Source organism: Theropithecus gelada, chromosome 13, assembly GCF_003255815.1.
Source record: "Theropithecus gelada isolate Dixy chromosome 13, Tgel_1.0, whole genome shotgun sequence".
Lineage (NCBI taxonomy): Eukaryota > Metazoa > Chordata > Mammalia > Primates > Cercopithecidae > Theropithecus > Theropithecus gelada.
In genome coordinates this window covers 41,965,965-41,976,183 of record NC_037681.1, presented here as the reverse complement: position 1 = coordinate 41,976,183, position 10,219 = coordinate 41,965,965, and positions in this window count along the sequence as shown.

Here is a 10,219-nt window from a genome sequence, read left to right as displayed (position 1 = left end):
ACTGGGGTTGATGGGCTCCAAGAGCAGCAGGGCCGAGTGATCATCACCAAGATCAAAGTGGTAGTGGGTGATTTAACCAACTGCAGAGTCAAAGCAGTGATCAGCTTTATTTTTGGTAAGTTGATAATGGGGTCCCTAGAACTGAAATCAATGGGCAGACTATTAAAATCTTACTTGATATGTCTTAGTAAAAATCTCTAGGTCTGAGAAGCAAAGTCTGACTTGAATGAGTACAAAATAGAGTCATGGCCCATCAACCAATTCCCAGTTTGGGGCCAATCACAGGTGCATTACCTCTTGAATGATGGGGCAGCCGAGCCCCCTCGAGGAAAGAGGCTGCCACAATGCCAAAATTTATACTGCAAGTCTTTCTCTTAACCTTTCCCAAAAGAACTTGTGGCTTAGCTATTTACCAGGAGGAAATTGCACTGGAGAAAAGAAACTAATCACACTTTTCAGAGATTACTGAAACAGGTATGAACTTACTTTAATTCCCAGATACCCAGAACACTGCTTTGGTCCACTAATCAGAATAGCGAGGAAGGTAGAATGATTAATGGAACTTCGCTGAGTTCTGACTTGCAGTGGACCCAATGGGTCACCAATCACACCCTGTGTTTATTTCCCCTGTTTTAGAGTACATAATTAGCATAGGTATATCCAGCATCTAGCAGAATCCCCACCTTGGCTCTCTAACCTGTGGAATATGGGCTATTACTATAGGAAAAGTCAAGTGAAAATGATTATCACAATCTCCTCCTGCCAAAATAGTAAACGAAATTTAATACCACATTCCTGGAGGAATTGCAGAGATTAATATCACTATCAAGGATTGAAAGATGCAGAATAGGTGATGCCTTCTATGTCCCCACTCAACTTGCCTATACAAAAGACCAATTAATCTTGGAGAATGACAGTGGATTATTGAAAATTTAATCTTGTGGTAACTTCAACTGTGTATGTTGCTTTATTTTGGGGGCAAATCAACACATCCCCTGGTAACCTGTATGTAGCAGTTGATCTCACAAATGCTTGTTGTCTATACTTATTAGTAGAGACGGTCAAAAACAGTGACCTTTAGCTGATAAGGCCAACAATAAACTTTGCTAGTCTGCCCAGAACTAACCTCCCTGCCCTATGTCATAATCTCGTTCTTAGGGTCTCTGATAGCCTTTCTCTTCCATAGTACATGATGCAGGTCTATTATATTATTACTAGGAGCTGGTAGTATAGAGGGAATAAGTGATAGTTTTTCTCTAATCTCAGACCAGGCAGCTATTTTAGCTTCTAACATCAGAGTTTATCAGATTCTAACCACGTGAAGAATTACTAGCTTCACAGCTTTGGGCCAAGACACAGTCTTAATGAGACTTATTTTCCTTATACAGAAAAATGAAGATACTAACAGTCCTTCCCTCGGAGTAGTTGAGAAAATTAAATGAGATAATGAATGCAGATACCTAATAATTGCTAAGTAAATGTTGGTTATTTATCTTGGAAGTAGATGTGTTCCAGAAGATAGGAAATAAATCCTACAAAAATTCAGGAACCTGCCACCTCAATGAAATTTTTAGGTGTCTAGTGGTCTGCGGTATATCAATATACGCCTTCTGAGAAGAGTAAGTTGTACCCTCCTGCCCCTCTTACCATTAATTAAGGATTACAATGCTTATGTGTCTTTTCGGATTTTGGAGGTCACATATACTTTGAGCATGCTATTCCATTCGTCAAGCAACCTAAGAAGCTGCCCACACAAAGGCCCAGAACAAGAAAGACTGCAACAGATATAGGGAGCCATGCAAGCTCCTCTGCCACTTAGTCCATGAGACCTGGAAGATCGTATAGTGCTTGAAGTGTCTGTGGCAGATAAGGATGCTGTAAAGTCTTTGTCAGACTTCTATGTGTGAACTTTAGCACACAGCCTTGGGATTTAGAAGCAAAGCTTTGCCATACACTGCAGATAACTGTTCTCCTTTTAAAAAGCAGCTTCTGGATTGCTACTCACCCTTCGTGAGGACTGAATATTTAGCTATGGGCCACTTAGTTACCAGGCAATCTGAGCAACCTATCATGAACTTGATGTTTTCTGACCCACACAGTCATCAATGTAGGTATGCAGAGCAGCATTCGCTCATCAAATGGAAATGGTAAAAAGATTAGGCTTAAGCAGATCTTTGCTATCATTGGAGATACATTTACCTGGGATACAGATTTGCCTTCCTCACTACTTGCAAGACTTTTTCCAAACTCACCATCCTTATTTGTCATTATGGCATCACACATAGCATTGCTTTTGACTAAGGAACTCATTTGAGAGCAAATATGTGGCATTGGCTCATTCTTATGAACTCCATAAGAGTTACCTTATTCTTTATCACCCTGAAGTAGCCGACCCAAAGGAACAGTGGAGTGACTTTATTTTTCTTAATTTTTTATTGTTATAAAATATAAAAAACAAGAAAGTTACCATTTTAACCATTTTTAACTATACAGTTTAGTGGTAATAAGTACATTCATATTATTGTGCAATCATCACCAAAAACCATCTCAAGAACTCTTTTCATCTTGCAAAACTGAAACACTATACCCATTAAACAATAACTCCCTATTCCATCCCACCCCAAAAAGCCCTGCAATCATCATTCTATTTTCTGTCTCTATGATTTTGAGTATTCTAAGTACCTCATATTAATAGAATCATTCAGTATTTGTATTTTTGTGATTGGCTTGTTTTATTTACCATAATGTCTTCAAAGTTCATCTATGTTGTCAGAATATTTTTCATTTTAAAGCTGAATAATAGTCCATTACATGTATATATCACATTTGGCTCATGCATTCGTCTATTGATGAATGCTTAGATTGCGTCTATCTTTTAGCTATTATGAAGAGACGTCTAAAAATATCTCATAGCAATCCCGCTTTCAATTCTTTTGGATAGCTGTACTGAGGGCTGAATTGCTGTATCAGATGGCAATTCTATTTTTTAATTTTTTTGAGAAAACACAACAGTTTCCCACACAGCTGTACCATTTTACATTCCCACTAATGGTACACAAGGATTTCAGTTCATTCATATCCTCACTAGTACTTGTTATTTTTTTGTTTTTTCGATAGTAGCCTTCCTCATAGGTATGAGGTATGAGGTGGTATCTCATTGTAGTTCTGACTTGCATTTTCCTAATAATTAGGGATGTTGAGTGTTTTTTCATATGTTTATTGGCCATTTGTATAACTTCTTTGCAGAAATGTTTATTCAAGTTATTTGCTCATTTTTTAATCAGGTTGTTTGCTTCTTGTTGAATGCTAAAATTTTTCTATATATTCTTAATATTAATCCCTTAGCAAATACATAATTAAAAATATTTTCTCATGTAGTTTGCATTCTTACTTTGTTAACAGTGTCTTTTGATATACAATTTAAAAAATTTTTTTCATAAAATGTAACTCACCTATTTTTTTGGTTGTTTCCTGTGCCTTTGTTGCCATATCCAAGAAATCACTGCAAAATCTAACATTGTAAATCTATCACCCTATGTTTACTTCCAAGAGTTTTATAGATTTAAGTGTTACACTTAGGGCTTTGATCCATTTTGAGTTAATTTTTCTTTATATAGTGTTAAGTACAGGTCCAACTTCTATCTTTCGCATTAAGATATCCAGTTTCCTAGAACCATTTGTTAAAAGACTCCCCTTTAACCACTGAATGGTCTTGCCATCTTTGCCAAAATTATTTTATCATATATATTAAGGTTTATTTCTGGGTTCTCTATTATGTTTCTGTGTGTATATGTCTGTTTTTATCCCAATATCACACTGTTTTAAGTACTGTAACTTTGTTGTAAGTTTTGAAATCCAGAAGTGTGAGTTGTTTAGTTTTGTTCATTTTCAAGATTGCTTTGGCTATTTGATGTTCCTTGAGATTCCATATACATTTTAGGATGGATTTTTCTACTCTGCAAAAAAAGCCATTGGAAATTTGGTGGGAATCACATTGGGTATGTAGGTTGCTTTGGATGATATTGATAGCAATATTATTCTGATCCATGAACACAAGGTGCATTTCCACGTATTTATGTATTCTTTAATTCTTTCAACAATGTATTATAGTTGTCATTGTACAAGTTTTTATCCCCTTGCTTAAATTCATTCTGAAGTATTTTATTCTTTTTGATGCTATTGTATATTAAATTATTCTCTTAATTTTCTTTGCAGATTGTTCATTCTTTGTATGTAGGAATGCTACTAATTTTTGTGTGTTAAGTTTGTATCCTGCTCCTTTGCTGAAATTGTTTATTAATTTTAAATTGTTTGTAGAAAATCTCTGGGGTTTTTTACATATAAGATCATATCATCTGCAAATACACATGATAATTTAACTTATTCCTTTCCAATTTTGTTGCCTTTTATTTCTTTTCATGGCATCATTGACCTGGATAGAATTTCCAAAGCCATGTTGAATAGAAGTGCTGCAAGCAGGCATTCTTGCTTGCAGGGATGTTCCTGATCTTAGAGGTAAAGCTTTCAGTCTTTTACCATTGAAAATGATATTTGCTGTTGGTTTTTCATATTTGGCTTTTATTATGTTAAGATAGTTTTCTTCTACTCCTAGTTTATTGAATGTTTTAACATAAAATGGTGTTCAATTTTGTCAAAAGCTTTTTCTACATCAATTGAGCTAATTATGTTTTTTTCCTTTCACTCTGTTAATGTGGTGTATCATATTAATAAATGTTTATGTTGAACCATCCTTGAATTTCTGAAATAAACACAGTTGGTCATGGTGTTTATTTCAGATTAATATGTTTAATCAGTTTAATATGCTGCTGAATTCAGTTTGATGGTATTTTGTTGAGGATTTTGTCAATGTCCATAAGAGATATTGGTCTGTAGTTTCTTTTAGTGTCTTTGTCTGGCTTTGGTACCAGGGCAATACTGGATCTATAGGATAAGTTAGAAAGTATTTCCCCCTCTTTATTTTATTTTATTTTTTTAAGTTTGAGAAAGCTTGCTGTTAGCTCTTTAAATGTTTGGTGAATTCACCAGTAAAGCCATCAAGTCCAGGACTTTTCTGTTTTGGGAGACTTGATTGAATCTCTGACTAGTTATAGGTTTATTCAGATTTTCAATTTTCTCATAATTTAATCTTTTTATGTTTTGTGTTTCTATGAATTCATCCATTTCATCTATCTTATCAAATTTCTTGGTATACAATTGTTCACAGTACTCCCCTACAATCCTTTTAATTTCTGTAGAGTTAGTAATAATGTCCCCACTTTCATTTAAGATTCTGGTAAGTTGAGACCTCTTTTTCTTTTCTTAATTCATCAAGCATGTTTGCCAATTTTGTTGATCTTTTCAAAGAACAAATTTTCATGTAGTTTTTTTTTTTTTTTTTTTTTTTAATTTCAACTCTTATTTTAGATTCAGGGTGGGGGTACATGTCACATGTGTATATTGTGTGATGCTGAGGTTTAGGGTATGATTGATCCCATCACCCAAGTAGGTAGTGAGCATAGTACCCGATAGTTATTCAACCCTTGCTCCCCTCCCTCCCTCCCTCCCACCTCTTGTAGTCCCCAGTGTCTGCTGTGAACTTTTGATTTCATGATTGTCTCCATAGCTTTTTTCTTCTATATTCTCATTTTTTCCCTGTTCTGATTTTTATAACGTCCAATTTATTTGTTTATTCATTTTAACTTTCATTTTAAGTTCAGGGGTACATGTGCAGGTTTGTTACATAGGTAAACTTGCGTCATGGGAATTTTTTTGTACCGATTCTTTCATCACCCAGGTATTAAGCCTAGTACCCATTAGTTGTTTTTTCCTTATCCTTTCCTTCCTCTCAACCTCCACCCTCCGATAGGCCCCAGAGTGTATTGTTCCCCTCTATGTGTCCCTATGCATGTGTTCTTATCATTTAGCTCCCAATTATAAGTGAGAACATGTGGAATTTGGTTATAATCTCCATTTTTCTGCAAACTTTTGGTTTAGTTTGTTCTTTCTCTCATTTCTTTAGATGTAAAGTTAGATTGTTGATTTGAGAACTTTTATGTTTTTTAAAGTAAGCATTTATAGTTATAAATTTCATTTATAGTTGCTTTAGCTGCACCTAATAAATTTTAGTATATTGTGTTTCATTTAATTTCTCAAAGCAGTTTCTATTTTTTCTTGTGGTATCTTCTTTGATCCACTGGTTTTTAAGAGTGTATTGTTTAATTTCTACAAGTCTGTGAATTTTCCAGTTTTACTTCTATTATTTACTTCTAATTTTATCTCATTGTGGTTGGAAATACTTTGTATGGTATCTATTTTTAAGTCTATTAAGTCTTATGTTGTGTCCTAACATTTGATCTCTCCTGGAAATTTCCCTGTGAAATTGAGAAGAATGTATATGATGTTGTTATTGGAGAGAATGTTTTGTATATGTCTGTTAGATCCAGTTGGCTTATTGTGTTGAGCCCTTCATTTTCTTACTTATTTTCTGTCTCGTTATTCCATTTATTATTAAGAATTGGGTAATGACATCTCCAACTATTATTGTAGAACTTTCTATTTCTCCCTTCAATTCTGTCTGTTGTCTGATATATTTTGATGGTCTATTATTAGGCACAAACATGTTTATAATTATGATATATTTCTGCTGTATTGTACCTTTACTAACATATAATGTGCTTCTTTGTCTCTTGCAATTTTTTTTAAATTTCTAGTCTATTTTGTCTAATAAGAGTATAATTACTCTTGTGGTTTCAGTTACCATTTGAATGGAATACCTTTTTCCACCCTTTTACTTTCAATTTATTTGTGCCTTTGGATCAAAAGTGAGTCTCTTGTAGACAGAATATAATTCAATCATAGCTTTTAAAAATCTATTTTGCGAATTTACGTCTTTTGACTAAGAATTTAATTCATTTACAACTACAATAATTACTGATAAAAGGGACTGTTATTTTGCTATTTGTTTTCTCCGTATTTTATAGCTTTTGTCATTTTTTGTATTTCTCTTCTACATATTCTTTGTTTAGTTGATTTTTTGTAATAACATGTTTTAATTCCTTTCTCATTTCCTTTTGTGTATATTCTAAAGATTTTTCTATGTTTCCATGGGTATTACATGTAACACTAAAATTATAGAACTTTAATTTAAATTTATAACAGCTTACCATACAAAACTATTCTTTTACAGCTCTGATCTCACACCTTTTGGATATTGACATCACAAAATTGCATCTTTATAAGCTAATATTCTCTTTGTTACTACACTAATCTCTTAAACTATGTAGAAACAAAGTGTGAAGTTATAAAGTTGTTATAATACTAGCTCTTATAATTGTCCATGTACTTACCTTTACTGAGATCTTTATTTCTTCATACAGCTTCTATTTGCTCTTTAGCGTCCTTTCATTTCACTTGGAAGGACTCCCCTCAAAATTTTTCACAGAGCAGGACTAGTGGTAACAAATTCTATCAGCTTCTGTGTCTCTGAGAGTCAATTTCTCTCTTATTTTTGAAGGACAGTTTTGCCAGATACAGGATTCTTAGTTGAGGTTGTTTTCATTATTTTTTTTTTTCTCTTAGCACTTCAAATATGTCATCATGTTGCCTTCTGGCAACCTCCAAATTTTCTGATGTAAAATCTACTAATAATCTTATTAAGGATATTTTCTTGTTTGTGACAAGTTTCTTTTTTATTGTTGCTTTTTAAGATTTTTTTCTTGCCTTTGACAGTTTGATTTTAATGTGTTTTGGTGTGAATCCCTTTGATTTCATACTACTAGTACTTTATTGATCTTTTTGGATGTTCATATTCATGTCTTCCATCAAAGTTGAAATATTTCGAGCCATTATTTATTCAAATATTCTCTGTGCTCCTTTCTCTTTCTCTTTTCATTCTGAGATTAGCACAGTGTTTAAGTTGGTCTGCTTGATGGTGCCCCACAGGTCCGTTAGAATCTTTTTAATTTTCTGCAATTATTGTTTCTCTCTGTTCCTCAGACTTGATAATTTCTATTATCTTATTTTCAAGTTCACTGATTCTTTCGTCTTTCTGATCAAATCTGCTTTTGAATCCTTCTAGTGAATTTTTATTTCAGTTATTGCATATTTCAGCTCCAGAATTTCCTTTTGGCTTTTAAAAAAGGTTTTCTGTATCCTTACTGATATCTTCATTTTGTTCATACGTTGCCTTCTTGACTTTCTTCATGTATTTCCTTCATTCTTTGAGCATTTTTAAGACAGTCATTTTAATGTCTTTGTCTAGTAGATCTGGCATCAGGCCTTCCTGAGGGACAGTTTCTGTTGGTTTCTTTTTTCTTTTGAATGAGATATATTTTTCTGTTTCTTTGCATGCCTTGTGACATTTTTGTTGAAACTGGACATTGGCATCTAATAATGTAGTAACTCCATAGATCAGATCCTACCCCTTCCCTGGGGTTTTCTGGGGTTTTGTTTGTTTGTTTGGTTGGTTGGTTTGGATTGATTTGATTGCTATATGATGTATCTGTGCCAAGAATAAGCCATAGGTATCCATTTAAGCTCCTTTCAGGCATTCTTTTGGCCCTGTACCATTCCTTGGGCATGCATGGTGACTTTCTAACGTCCCCCATATACAGAGCTGCTTTGAATATCCTAATCTTTAATGTATGACTTCCAATGGGAAAAACATAAATAAATGAAGGGCAAATAAAAAGGTGATAGCCCTTTAATTCTCTTGGAAGACATACCACCTGGAGCGGGAGGGGCTTGCAAAAATGAGAGGAGGTGCAACAATGTGTCCCCAACTCTGTGTCTGAAACTCTATGATCAAGAATAACAATTAGTGATCAGAACTTACATCCCTAATATTTGGGTGTCCTTAGTGCCCGCTCCGACTCCCAGAAGCTCTGTGTCAGCTGCTCTAGAAACATGTGCACAGCTTCCTGCTACAAGGCTGAGAGGTCAGTAGTTACTGCCTAGCTAAGAACTGAAATTAAATAAAATTAACCACAATTTACCATTTAAGCCTTCTCCCTGGAAGCCTTCAATTGTCTCCAGAGTTCCAAACGAGTTGTATCAGAAGATTCCACCAGTGTAATTATTATCTGAGTGGGGACACACATTTCTAGTATTTCCTGCTCTGACATTTTCCAAGAATCCTCCTAAAATGACCTTTTGAAAACTCAGGGTGCTTGCTGGGATAATGTCGTCAAGGATGCAGTACAGACCTAAATTGGCAACCAACAAATGGTGCGTTTCTCCTATTGTCAATATTCATAAGCTCAGGGAACAAGGGGTAGAAGTGGAAGTAGCTCCTCTCACTATCATTCCTAGTGATCCACAGTGAAATGTTGGCTTCCTGTCCACACAGCTTTGGGCTCTGATATTCCAGATGTCTAGAATTCTTAGTTCTAAACTGATAGTCATTTCTACCAGGATACTCAGGTGGTTTCGCCGACTGAAGGTTAAGCTTTCCCCTGACCGTTTTGTGAATCAACGGGCAAAGAAGGGAGTTATGCATAGATATGCATAATTTATCCTATCAAGAGGATATTGGATGACATCTTTACAATGGGGTTAAGAAAGAATATGTATAGAATGCAGAGTGAGGTCCACTGAATACTCCCATGTCCCTTGATTAAAATCAAAGAAAATTAATGTAAAAAAATATCAATAGGGAGGGCTGCTAATGACCCAGTTTTCAGGTACAAAGATTTGAGTCACCTCACTGGCAATGAACCAAAAATAGCCAAGGAGCTTACTGAAGGCAAAAGGAATGTGCAATGGACAGTGGAAGAAGATAATTATAAAAACTAACTATGATCAAGGGACAAATTGTAGAAATGAGATCTGTAACAGTTACGTTTATTTGTTGCTTTCATACCAATATGTTTGTGTATATATCATAGAATTTTTATTCTCTCATTTCTCTACCATTTAACATAATGTATGCTGATAGTGAGTAGAGAGAAAAACAACAAAGAACACTTGTGTTGTGTGTGTGTGTGTCCATGTCCCCACACTGGCCAATTCAATTCAGACACTAATTGGAGTTAGTGCAGGCCCCACAAAGTAGGAGTTCAATCCTACAAAACTGGCCCTCACTTCAGATGCCAATTGGAAGTAGCAGGTTCCCAAGCCAACCACAACTTCTGTTTGACCTGCTACAGATTGGAGGTTCCGACAACCTCCTTCTCACTATTGTCGGCTTATTATGGGGTATTTCTTAATGCATACAATTGAA